This window comes from Ursus americanus, chromosome 12 (genome assembly GCF_024610735.1).
Source record: "Ursus americanus isolate L20-20 chromosome 12, mUrsAme1.1.p, whole genome shotgun sequence".
In the NCBI taxonomy this organism is placed as follows: domain Eukaryota; kingdom Metazoa; phylum Chordata; class Mammalia; order Carnivora; family Ursidae; genus Ursus; species Ursus americanus.
This window is the reverse complement of record NC_142138.1, coordinates 8407505-8421561: the sequence shown is the minus strand read 5'-3', so window position 1 is coordinate 8421561 and position 14057 is coordinate 8407505. Positions and strand designations below refer to the sequence as shown.

The window sequence follows — 14057 nt, the reverse complement described above, 5'->3', positions numbered from 1 at the left end:
TCCATAATTGCTGACATTTATCCAGTGTTTCACAGTATTTGCTAATGTATTAATGCAGTCAATCTCTGAGAGGCTGCACATGCCTTTTTAGCCCTGGCTTTTATGGGATTCTGAAATTCATAGACCCACAGATACTTATTCCCTGCTGGTTGCCGTAGTGACAGAGCTCAGAGATAAGCCAAGACAGAGCCCTTTTGTGATTGCTTTTCAGGTGACATTCAGCGGCAGCTTGAGTAGAGTGTCCTTTTATAGTTCCTGTAATTCAGAAAATGATAACAGCTTTCTGCTGCTTAGAAGGGAAGTCTGTGGACTGCTCCCGGTGGGATTTCGGTTTGCTGTGCCACTTCATACCAACACCAGCCTGATAAAGTTCTTATTATTGTGGAGATTTCAAAGTGCAAGGGGACTGAATTAATTATGACAGGTTAGAAAATACGGGACTGATGCTACAAATAAAACTTTAAAGAACCAATACGTGTTCTCCAACAATATGTAACAAATTAATTTGGGTATTTTAAGTTATTAGTGATGATATAGTTAGGCACTTGCTTAATAAGTAAATGCATCTGACTTCTAAATTGCTGGTGAACCATGCTAGGTGTTCCATCTGAAAGTTTAGAAGTTATCTTTCATTTCTGTGTATCATTTTCTTATTTTGAAACAGTTCCCTCAACATCTTGCTGTTTTAGAGGGAAAGAGCTGTATTTGAACACTCTCAGAGTTATTTTAATTTCTTCTCAGTATTCACAGCAGTGGAATAATTAAAAATGAATGTTTTATAAATAGCAGCTTATATAAAGTGCTTCAAGTTCAGAAGAAAACACTGTGATGATAGAGCATGGTATGTGGGAAAGGTGTGGGCAGATCAAGAAAATGATGGAAAAAATAGAATCTTACCTGGAAAGAACATAGATACCCTAAGAAGCCATGTTTTCCCCCTAGGAGAATTAATAGTCTTAATTCTGGAAGAAGGAGAGCTCCAGTAACAATGGGTAAGTATGAGAAGCCATGACAGCTAGAAACCACTATCTATGTAGTTGATGTTACTGAAAAGAGGCAAAAACAAACAAACAAACAAACAGAAAACACCAAGAAGCAACAGGAACACTAACCTGAATTAAACCATGTGTACCTGAAGAAAGGTATTAAGCACTTATATATGTTACCCCTAAAATTTAAATGTAATTTCACAAACAGGAAGCAAGCAGAATGAGCTGAATAGAGAGGTAACTGGAGAATCTGAAGAGATGAAAAAGAATAGATGTATTCCCTGATCTGTAAATTGCTAGTGAACCATGCTAGGTGAACAAGCATGTGGATAGCACATGAATGAGGACTCAGAAGAGAAATTTGGCCTAAAACATCTAATTGGTTATCTTGGATTAGGTATGTAGTTGAAAAGGTGGAGATCCGATTTGTGTTACTTGTTTCTAACCTTTCAGTCTCATTTAGAGCAGATGTAAACTCAACTGTCATAAAATTCAAATATTTGTAATTCAGACAAAAAAGGATAACCTTCAGACTAGTGACAAATAAATATGACATTTTCAAATGATATTTAGTAGACCTTTATTAACAGTGTGTTACTCCATGGTGTTCATTGCATTTCTTACTTTTTACAGTTAGCTTGATCAGTTATCTACTTTGATATATTAAATAAGAGAAAGAGAGAAGAGAGATTTGTAAGAGTTGTATTATTATATGATAGGCTTTTCTGTGCTGTGATTATCCACTTAAGAATCTCTTAAAATTTAGTTATCCACTAAGAAGGTCTTTAGGACCATATCATCCTCACAGTGTTTTAGAACTGATAAATATCAGCTTATAATTATTACTAAAACAAAAAAACAAAATAAACAAGCAAACAAACCAGAAAAATAAGGCCTGTAGGATAAGGGAAAAGGGCGTAATAGTCTTTTGAAAAATGTAAAGATTCCATGTTTAAAAATGGTTATTATATTCAGGGAATTGTTTCTTTTTATTAACATGATCACTTGTTCCCTGAATTCAGAAGCAAAAATTTCATCATGATGTTTATCTATTTTCAGATGATTATAAACTCAAAAATAATTTAATGAAAATTGGTCTTTTGCAGTGTGACATCAAATTTTGTAGCAAGAGCATTTATAATAACTTCAGAAATTGAAGTTTAGTTATTTTAATAGAAAATATGTTAAAGGGGCACCTGCCTGACTTAGTCAGTAGAGCATGCAACTCTTGATCTCAGAGTTGTGAGTTCGGGCTGCATGTGAGATTACTTAATAATAATAAAGAAAAAAATGTTACAGCTAAAAATGGAATACATTTGTGACTTGACCCCTAGGAAATTAAAAAAAAAAAGAAAAGTCTAGATGAAATGTAACCATTTCTCTTCACCGCTATAATTATTATTCTTTTTGTTATTAATAAAAACAGTAATAACAGGAACGATATGCATTTATCCTGCTTTGTTCTAAGCACCTTGCTGGGGCTTTGTGTACTTTATTCCTAATATTCCCATTAATCAGTCCTGAAAGGTAGATGTTATTGTTCCTTATTTACACATAAAGGAACTGAGGCTCAGAGTCATTTAGTAACTTGTCCAACAATGTACAGAGAAGAATTGGTAGAAAGGGATCCTGGCCCAGGTTTGACTCTAAAGGCTACCTCTTTCCACTGTAACAAAAGGGATTTCCTTATGAACCCTAAATCCCAAGTTCTTATTTTTCCTTCCCTATGTAGTTCTCCAACTTCACCTATTATGAACATTCATATATTTTCCTTAAAGAATCTGTTTTGTTCCATAAGATTGGTCCCTTAGAGCTATCTCTCTGGGAATAATGATAACATTAGGTAGTACTTTAAAAGTACTATACACAAGGTACCAGTCTCAGCAATGTATATAATAATATAACTCAATCTTTCTAACTACTGTAGGAAGTGAAGTTTATTGTTTGTCCCATTTTACACATGGGCGAACTGAGGCATGTTCATAAGACCTCATAATTAATAAGTAGCAGTGGTATTTGAGCCCAAGTAGAATGGAGTTCATGGCCTTACCACATTGTATGCATCTTGTAATAGCAGAGGTAGATGAATGACAGGACATTTGTGAAAGCCTGCCTGTCATCTGTGTTCTTCACCATGACATATGTTCATTGTGGAGCAGCTCACAGGTAAGCATGCCACATTCATTGTGTCAAGAATTCTACTTTTATAGAATGTGAGGTGGAAAATGGAAACTAGATCTTTATAATTTACTGTGAAGCATGACCACTGTGTGTACCATGTCTGCCAGTTCTTTCTCTTTTAGATTCATTGATCTATAGACAGTTGGCAGCTTTATTTACTCACAAGCTTTTGACATTCAAGGAGAAGGTATCATTATTCTAGCCTTTTTCATCTCTAAAGCCAATAGCTGAGGGTTTACCAATTGATCCATAAAACTCCAGAAATGATATTAAATGTCATTTCCATTTTAAACATGGAAGATACTGTGGTTAGTTATTAAAAACTTGTCCAAGTCCACAGATTAAAAGTTAGAAGCTCCTTTATGCTGAACATTAAAATATTGCCCCTAACCTAATCCCACACTTTGAGATCAGGTAACTGTATAGAAAAAGAGCACTGGATTTAGAGGTCAGAAAACATTGATTCTAACCTAAGCTGAGTTTAAGATCATCACTCTACCTGTACTCTGTACCCCATTCCCATCTGTCTTTTCAGAACTATACATTATCAATGATCTCTTTTTTAGTATTTTAACTAATGTCATTGTGCTGGATATTCTATCTACATTTAAGCACAAAAAGCCTCTCATCATAAAAGAAACACACATATACACACTGTAAAAACAAATATATACATATGCATATAAAAGCAAATCCTCCCCTGACCTTACTACTTTCTCTCCTACTCTTTGCAGCCAAAATTCAAAAAGAGTTATCTGTATTTACCATCTCCATTTTTTCTGTTCGACTGATTCCTCACCTCACACCACTCTCGCCTTCAACCCATTTCTCCACTGGAATAGCTTTTCTTGAAGTACTATTGACCGCCATGTTACCAAAGCAAGTTGGCCTCTCAATCCTCATTGTAGCTCTACTTGATTTCTTAACAGGTTAGAGAAAAAAAACCTTTTAATTGAAATACATTTATTCAGAAAATTGTACATCTCATAAATGTACAGCTTGATGAATTTTCATAAAGTAAATACCTTCATGTAATCAGCATCCAGATTAAGGAAGAGAACATTTGCTGCATTCCAGGAAGCCCTCTCAGGTCTCCTTCATCCAAAACTAAGACCCTAAATTAGTTTTGTCTGGCTTTCAACATATATAAATGGAATCATATAGTATATACTGTTTTCTTTATTCATTCTTTGCTTTCTCTTTTCCTTTTTTTTTTCAACCTTATGTTTACAAGGTTCGTTCATATTCCTATATGTAGTTATAGTTGATTCATTTTCATTGCATTGTAATACTCCATTATGTGGTCATTCCATGATATTTATCTGTTTTACTGTTGATGACACAGGCATTTAGGTAGTTTTCACTGCTGGGCTGTTTTCAGTACTACTTCTCAGCAGCATTAGATCCTGTTGAAAACTCCTCCTTCCTGAAATGCTCTTTCCTTGCCTCCCATGATACCATACTCTCCTGGTTTTTCCCCTGCCTCTGCTCCTTTCTTTTCGGTCTCCTTTGGAAGCTCATCCTTCTCTCTACCCAGTCACTAAATATTTTAGGTCCTTAGGGCATAGTTCCATGTACTCATTTTGTCTCATTTTGTATGTTCTTTGTAGACATTCTCATCATACCTGTATCTTAAATTGTCATCCATGTGATGATGATTAACAAATTTATATTTCTAGCCCAGTCCTCCCATCTCAGTTCCAGAAGAGTCTTCTTATCACCTCATAGAGATCCCAGAGTACCTTAAATTCAACATAACCAAATTTGAATTTGTATTTTTCCCTGGCCATAGCTGGTCCCCTTCTAAAGTTCCCTAATGCCATTAATGGCGTCACTATCCCTCCAGTTTCACAAGTCAGATAGGAGTTACTCTGGGTACGTCTCTCTCCCTTGCTGACTTTATCCAGATATTCAATTCTTGTCAATTTTAGCACTATATAACTCTCATTCATTCAGTTCTGTCCAACTCCACTGCTACCACCCTAATACAAGATACCAACTTCTTGAATCTGGACTATTGCAAAAGCCAACAGATTGGGCTCTTGTATCCACTTTCACTTCCCTTTAAGTCTACACTTCATACTACATCAGGATTATTCTTTTTAAACAACATATGTGTATGCTCAAGTAGTCTCTCTGTTTAAATCCCAAATAAAGACCAAAATCATTAGCATAACCCACCAGGCCCTGCGTAGTTTGATTTGTGCTTACTTCTTTAGTGTCGTCTTATGTTATGTTATACTGTCTCTTGTTCTTTAGCTACACTGGTCTTCTGTGAGTTCTGCTAATGTACCATCATTGGGCCTTTGCAAACGTTGTTCTCTCTGGCTGAAACAGTCATACTCCCCCAAGATCTGTGCTTTATAATTCTTACTCATTCTTCCAACTCCAGATCATTTCTTCACGGAAGCCAGTCTTTCTTTTCTTTTACCACAGTTATGATTTTATATTTTATTTAAGTGATTATTTCCTACTTTAAACTGTAAGTTCCACAAGGACAGATGTCTATTTTTATTCACCATTGTGTATCTAGTACTTTAAGAAAGTAGGTGCTCAAGAAATGTTGGTTGAATGAATAAATGTTTCTGAGTCTCAATTTCCCATTCTTTCAACTACCCAACATTATTTTAAGGTTTAAATAAGACTCTGTATACGTGGAAACACCTTAAAATTTAACACATTACAGAAGTTAAGGGGTTGATATCATTATACCCAAAGAGATTCTTGTTGCTATAGATTATAATTATTAAATTTCGCTGTGATATTGGAATTATGCAAACAAATGGCAAGAATTATGATTTCAGTTCTCATTCTTTTGTTCCATTGATTTGTCTCCCCTGTCAGTCTGTCATTCTTGCCATAGTTTATTTAGGTTCTCATCATTTTCTCCTGTTTCCCTGTTTCAGGTCTCCTTCTCTTACATCTCCTAGTCCATCTTCCCTTCTTCAGTGCAATTATCTTTGTTAGATGCATTTGCAGCATATTATTCTCTTGCTTCAAATCTCTCTGTGGTTTCTCATTGCCTATAGGATAATGTCTAAGCTCCTTAATGGGACAGATATTACTCTTCGTGATCAGACTTATCCCCTTCTACCTGTATCTCTCACTATTTTGTACCTTATCTGCCCTCCAGCAAACTAAATTACTTGTTTCTTAGATGTGTGGCCTTTCTTGCCATTTTGCCATTGCTGATATCATTTCCTTCTCTTCTTTAAGGTGCTTGCACTCCTTGTGGCCTGGTCCTTAATCAAATTATCCTTTTTAGATTCAGCTGGCACTCTTTTGTGACATTTTCCTTTGAAGTCTTCAGGCAAAATTAGGCATTTCCTCCTCTTATTCTATTAGGGGACTTAACCTCATTGGTAAAATTAGTTATTTACACTCCTTATATGTAAGTACATTTCACTACTAGTTTGTGGACCCCTCAAAAGCAGTGATACTATTCTCTTTATCTCTCCATCTATAGACACATACTTGATATTTAGTGATTTTTTTTTTTTTTTGGCATTGACCTAAAGAAGCGTTGCAGGTATGAATTTGCCCGCAAAAGCATGTTTGACTCAGGAATAAAGCATTATTTTATCATGTGTCAGAGTATTTTTGAAAGGTTATTGGATTTGAGGATTTTCCCATATCTTAATACAAAAGATTATTCTTTGTGTGTGTGTGTGTGTGTGTGTGTGTGTGTGTGTGTGTGTGTATACAAGAACCCAGTGAACCAGTGACTAAACATATGCACGTGTATCCAGAGAGATCTAGAGAACTTACTGGTTCTTACATTTATCAGTGTGAGTCCTAAAAAATACAATAGTAAAGTAACGCTGATGTATTATTACTCCTAGGTGAAATGTAATTTACAGTATATTAGGGTATTTTTATATATAGTATACATTACTGGATAGTTTTTATACCTATCTGAAAATATTTTTTATTAGCTACGTTATGTATCCTCATAAATTTGAGCCATCATATTTTACAAAGTAGAGTTGAAATGACATTTGAATACTCTAATTCCTATGAAATCCATGGAGATGAAATGCATAGAATGCAAAAATAATTATACAGAAACATTAAATATGAAGGAATAGTATGCTTTATCAAAAAATGGGAATGTTTAAGTTCAAATTATGTTGATGTTGAATTTGAGTGGTCTATATTTTGCTTATTTTGACTGGTGGTTTCAAGTCATCAGTTACTACTGAATCAAATTTAACCAGCTATCTTATGTCAGAATCCTTTTGGGCCTTAGCTCTTTTCACTCAGACCCAGAGGTCAGTAAGCACTCTGATGATACTTTTTAGTATTTCTTATCTCACTTTGGAGTGGTTTCCAGGCTTCTTTTTTTCTAGGTAGATTATGTATTTTTCTAGAAAATTACAAGTATCTTTCATATTTTACCTTGGCGAGGAAAGTAGGCAAAGTACTCATGTAAATTAAAGTAATAGACATTTATTATGTGGCAGGCCTATCAAAGCAACCTCCTAAGCCCTATGCAGGCTAAAAATGAGAATATAAGATTCAGGTTGTGTCTTGAAGGGCCCTAGGGTCAAATACCTAAAGAGAGACATAGGCAAAGTTGAACCACAAACCAAGAATTCTAAAGGTTCACAATAAGGGTATAGGAATTGAGCAGGAGAAGAATCACAGACTGGAACGGGCCAAACGAGGTGAAATTCCTTTTTTCTGGTGTCTAGATAGCACCCATTTATGGTGCTGTGCCTAACTTGATATTCAGACTCTATTTTTTCCCAGGAGGAAAAGCTGTGACAAGATGCACAGCAGTACTATGTCCATGTGGTATGACCAGAGCTGTTAGCATAACTGCTTGAGTTTTGCCAAGGAATTAGATGCTGCTGGAAAAATATCCAGAGCTCCTATGTTTGCTATCCAAAGAGTTCCACAGTATTGTGGGGTAAATGGCATCCACTATTGACTAGATATGTGCCAAATGGCTGGTTGGTACTCTTTATGCATACAAAGCAGCCTTGAGATGTATCCCTGCATATTTGAAGATTCTGTCATTAATGATGAGGTAATGATTAATACTGTAGCTCTCTAAAATAATGAGGTTTTTCCACTAACAGAACCTCTTTATCAGACTTAGAATGAGGAGCCAGCTGGAGGGAAAAGCACCTTCTAACCAAAGATTTTGTCTTGATTTTCTGTGAATATGTTACGATTATAGAATAAAGCAAAAGGCTTGTCTTGATAAGATCCTCGATTCTTATAATCAATATTTCATGTTGACTTTATATACTTTTGTTAATAAATGACTTTCTAAATGTTATAAAAATGAAGAAAAATATCTTGAGGGTTTTTTTCATAAGTTACCCCTTCTGTATTTTGGCTTGAGAAAAATTCTGCATTGTAATGCACTATCCATGTATATGATGGTTTTAAAATTTTGTGGAGCTTCTAAGATACTGAAATTATGTTGCCATACCAAAATTACAATGGAGTCATCAATGGACGTGTTTCCCTGTAAACAAGCAATTACTTTCTTCTGCTGAATTCCTGCACAGTGTCATTATTTTGTCCTTTGTTTTTCATGAGTGTTTAATACTTCTAGATTCTGTTTCAAAGTTAGCTTCTACAAGGTTTGGCTTCTATCTTTCAGCCAAGTTGGTGTGTGTATGTGTTTGTGTTTGTGAAGCAACACTGAATTCCTTTTAACTTTGACCAGGTAATGGACACTAGGCATTTGTTAGTCAAATTGTTCATGTTGTGGCAAATACAGATCCATTCATTGTTGTTTTGTTAGTGCATATTGGCATTGATTATGATGTGGACGTGTTTATTTCCTAGACTTTCTGGATCTTCATCTAAATAATAGCGGCAGATAGTGAAGTATCCAGAGTTTAGCCATCATCATTCAGTGTTTCCTTGAATACAAATTGAAGTAAAAATGGGAGTAAAAGACCATTTTATTTATTTTTAAAATCCCCTATCAGGAGAGAGTAATTAACTCAAGATCCACAATTAGCCTCACAGCAGTCCATATTAACCACCTCCAACCATCCCAGGTCTTTCAGAGGTGGCATAATTCTGAGATTATTTTGCACTTGAAACAGAGAGGCTTATAATAACTAGCTTAAAACACATTTAAGAGTGTTAGGTTTTTCCTTTTTCTTTTTGTGTTAATATCTTCCCTCCCTAATGATAATTTTCTGTATTGTAAGTGGAAGAAAAAAACAAATATTAGGAGAGAATGCTTCCTTCCTACCTGGTTTTAAAGCTATGTATTTCCTTTGGTAAATCTGGAAGTAGCTGCTTTAACTGGAAATTTTGTTATTGAATTAGTTACATGATACAAAAATCAATAAAATGAATCACATATTCGAGCTTGAGAGAGAACCATGAAGAAAACTTAGAGAAGCCCACTGGTAAAGTATAATTGCTTACTCTTCCTTGTTTACTTTTTTGGTTTGGTTTTGTTTTAAAGGGAATGTTTGGTTGCAGAGCATTCCTGCGTAATTCAGATATAGCACAAAGCTCGACCCTGGGAACCTTTTCTGCAGTTCTCTGAATGTTCTTTATGCAACCTGCTTTTACAGGTTTAAATTACATTCTGTGACACTGTTTTTGCGGTTGAATTAGAAACTTTTTTTTTTTTTTTTTAGTTAAACCTGTGATAAGTAATTGTCACAGTTAGCGCCCTGGTACAATGCTAATTCGAAGTGACATGTCCATACTGGCCCTCCGTAACATGAAGAAGCCTAACAGGTGTGAGGGGTGTGGCTTCCCATGGGCTCTGTTGAACTTCTAACCAGAGAAAAATAGCAGAAAAAGTGAAATGAACCTTGAATAAAGCTGTCAGCAGTAATTATCTCAGCAACACTTTGTGGGGAGATAAAATAAGCACTGGTGCTTTTATAACCTGAACACACTGCACCCAAGATAGATTTTTTTTTTACCCATTTAACATAAACTGCTAAATACCTTTCAAGAGATAGTTTCATAAGCCTAATTAAACAACAACAACAATAATAATTATCATAAAATATAAATTGTTGGAAGACAGGCATTTGTTTATATTTTAACATGTGGTTTCTTTTTGGTATTTGTATAAGTAGTTTTGGTAACAAAAGTTTTTTTTGTTTTCCATTCTTGTCTTGGTAAGCCATTATGGTGTGAAATTTCAAGTATAGAAAATTACATTATCTTCTCGGAAAGAATACTTTCACAATTAATGTTTGAAAGTTTGGTTTTCAGTCACTTTGGAAAGTGTTCGGAGTATTGGGCTGACCCATATGAAACAGAATAATATATGTGAATGAGCTGAGTGAGCTGCAGGTCATCATAACAACCCTGCTGCATATACTTCCTTGGAAAGCTATAAGAGTACTATGTTTCTTGAGTGGAATATTTGATAAGCCTTTTTCCAGTCTGCTCTCCAAGCACCAGCCATTGTCATTTTCTTTGACAGTAGTATTTTTAAAGTATACTTTAACTTACTTAAAAATAATTCAAATGACATAATGACTACATTTGCCTGACCTGAGAAGTATAGATGAGTTAAAGTATGATTTTTCTTTACAAATGTCCAGGCTTTAGAAGCTAACTATGCAAAAAAAAAAAAAAAATAGTTGAGATTTTGCAACATACTGCTCTCTTTATTTCTTTCATTGCCTTTCTCTGTCTTGAAATAGAGTTATGATTTCAGGTGATCTAATGATATCTAGAGACTTTTAAATTTTTTTCATAATTTAACTTTACCACGTTCCCACACCCAATAAATTAGAGGCTTAACAAGCTAGCCAGGTTGGTTCACACTTAAAGTAGAGGTGATGTCATTAAAAAAAATAAAGTAAAAAGGTTAGGTAGGAGTCAGCATGTTAGTCCTGACTCTGCTGTATTTATTAGCTTTGTGATCTTGGGTGAAAAATAAGAACCTTATTTTTTTTTTTTTCCTGTGGAATGGGACTTGGCAAACTGTACCAGGTACATTCTCACTAAAGGGATAACAAAGATTAGATACAGCAGGATAAAACAGAGCTAACATGGTATATACTTTATTCACAAACCAATGGTTATTAACTTCATCAAAAGAGAAACTGTTCACCATTGGCTGTAGCCCTAGCACTCAGCTGATTTCCTCATGGATGCTTAGTAACTATTAGTTAAGTGAATGAATAACGTTGCATTTTGTACTCTACTTAAGAGAAGTGTAGTACTCTCTGTCTACTCCCCAGAGTTATATAGCAAAATCCCTACCATATGTATATATCACACACACACACACACACTAATCCTCACAACAATCTTATGACTTAGGAACTTTACAGAGGAGGGAATTGAGGAACTAAGAAGATAAGAGAGTTGTCTAAAGTCATACAGCTATTAGCCAGCAGAGCCAGGATTTCAAATACTGGCAGTGTGACTTTGGAGTTCAAGTTCATAATCACTCTGCTTTTATACCTTTCCGAGGAAGTCCAGTGACAATGATTACCAAAGAATTGTCTTGTGGTGATACAGGTTTCACCAGAAACTTCCTCGTCACAGGTGTAAATGATTCAGGAGACATGGGAGTGCATTTTGGGGGGTGAGATTCCTTCCTTATACATTGGGACACTTTCTCTCCCTTTTGTCTCCTAGAACCGCAGGTCCCCCAATCCACTGCACCCATTGGAACAGTACTGCTGCCTTAGGGCTACCTCTTCCCCAGTGACAGAAATAGCATACAGGGCTAGGGCCTGGACAGTTTTCTACAAATGTAGGATAACAGAGTTTTGATTCCTAGATATTTGGCCCTTACTTCAGTCGGGTCCAGTTCCAGGGCCAAGCTTTCACCACTTTATTCCAGACCTTGACCTACCCATGTAAGACCTCTGTTTATAAAATCCCCACTGCCGCCTTCTGCTTAGCTCTCACCTGGGATTCTGGTCCTCCCCTCAGGAACTGGCTGACTAAAAGATGTTTATTTCTGGAAGATTTGGCCAAGTTTCATGACGTATGATTGACTCCTGAAAGATACCAGGTGTTTTTTGGGGCACCTGACTGGCTCAGTTGGTGGAGTGTGCGACTCTTGATCTCGGGGTTGTGGGTTTAAGTCCCACATTGGGCTTAGAGCTTATTTTTAAAATTTTTTTAAAAAGGTACCAGATATTTTAAAGAACAGAGAAAATTTTGAGATTGGGAGGTTATAGGGGCTTTAAGGACAAGATTGAGCTGAGATTTGAAGAAGTGCTTTCACTTTTCTCATATGATCCTAACATACCTATGAAACCGACAGGTAGAAAAAAATGGGGAGGGAAACCCAGGCAAGAATAATGGCATGAGCAAAAGCCTAGGAGTAGGTAAGTGCAAAGCATATTTTTGGTTCAATGAGCTAACAAATGTGTATACAGTGCAAAAAAGTAGTGAGGGATAATAACTGGAAAGATAGGTAGGCAGTGGCCTTGAAAAATTTGTTCAGAGTGAGATAAAGGAACTTAGAAAGCACCTAGTCGTGTTTTTTTCATTTTACAGGTGATAAAGCTAAAAGAGAGTTGATCAAGGTCGCACAATAAATAAGAGGCAAAGTTAGAATTTTAATCCACATCCTTTTATCTGTCTACAATGTTCTTTCAATGTATTAGCCCTCCATTATTTTTATACAGCTGGAATCATATCATAGGCAGCATTGATGGGAGAAAGTCTTAAAAGGGCACCACACAGCCTTAGGATATAAAAGAACTATACTTGATTTGCATTAATGGTGGTGACGAAAGAGGAATAGCTTACAGGCTGGTTAAATGTATTTAAGCTGAAAGTCCTTGGTAGGCTTAACTAGTCACCCAAAGTCACTGCAGCAGATAGGAGCACTCCTTTCCTCCCCTCTCCTCCCCCCACCCCACCCCACCCCACCCCATTACTCTCCTCAGGCTGTTTTCCTCTCCTTCAGTCTTGGTTAAGTTAATCTCATAGGAATTAAATGGGAAACCTGTAGCAAGTTTCCACTTTTGGACATCCCTTGTAAAATATCCTTATAAAAATCTGTCATAGGGCCGCCTGGGTGGCTCAGTCGCTGCCTTCGGCTCAGGTCATGATCTCAGGGTCCTGGGATGAAGCCTTGCATCGGGCTGCCTGCTCAGTGGCGAGTCTGCTTCTCCCTCTCCCTCTGTGATCTCTCTTGCTCTCACTCTCTCTCAAATAAATAAAATCTTTCAAAAAAATCTGTCATAAACAGGTAGTGAATGTCAGAGATGGGCTCTTAAGTGCACTCAGAGCCAAAATATATCTAAACAAACATACTCTTCATGGGTGATACTTAGAAGAATGGCATACAAGGTCTTGAGAATAGATAAGAAACCCCTAAATAAGCTAATTTTTTCACCTAGGAAGAAAATAACTTTATGAAGTATTAGTCAACATCTTCTGGATACCTTTGATGTGGAAAAGTTTAATATAATAGGCTGTTATGTATATTTCAGAACACGTATCAGTTAAGTTAAATGTAATTGACATAAGGTGTTATTAAACACTTATCTGATACCAATACTGTCATCTAGGCTTAAATTCTTAAAGACAGAAATAATTGGGCATTGCATCTGAAGACAACTATATGATAATCCTTTCTTCTGACAAAGAGCCAAAGATGAAGTGTGCTTTTTGTTTTTATTTTAGTTGCAAAATTAATTAAGTCCGATTAAGCTTGGCACTTATTCACTTACCATCTTTTTAATGCTGTCAATAAAGATATTGTTCCCATTACTCAGATGAGAAAACTGGGATCTTATGAGGTCAAGCAACTTCCCTGGGAAGTGTATTAAATATCAAAGCCAGAATCCAAGGCCAGGTTATCTGTATCCAAGTGCCTGACATAATGGGAACTTACATGTTTATTGAATAATTAAGTTATAGACTCTGGGTAACTATATGGTTCATATAACTTATTCAGCAACCAGT

The 14057-nt window shown here is 36.0% G+C and overlaps 1 protein-coding gene across 3 annotated transcripts in view; it reads left to right on the top strand.

Moving 5' to 3' along the window:
* Nucleotides 1-14057, top strand: part of FAF1 (Fas associated factor 1) — a 483547-nt gene that overhangs the window by 302471 nt on the left and 167019 nt on the right. The gene's annotated exons all lie outside the window — the stretch shown is intronic.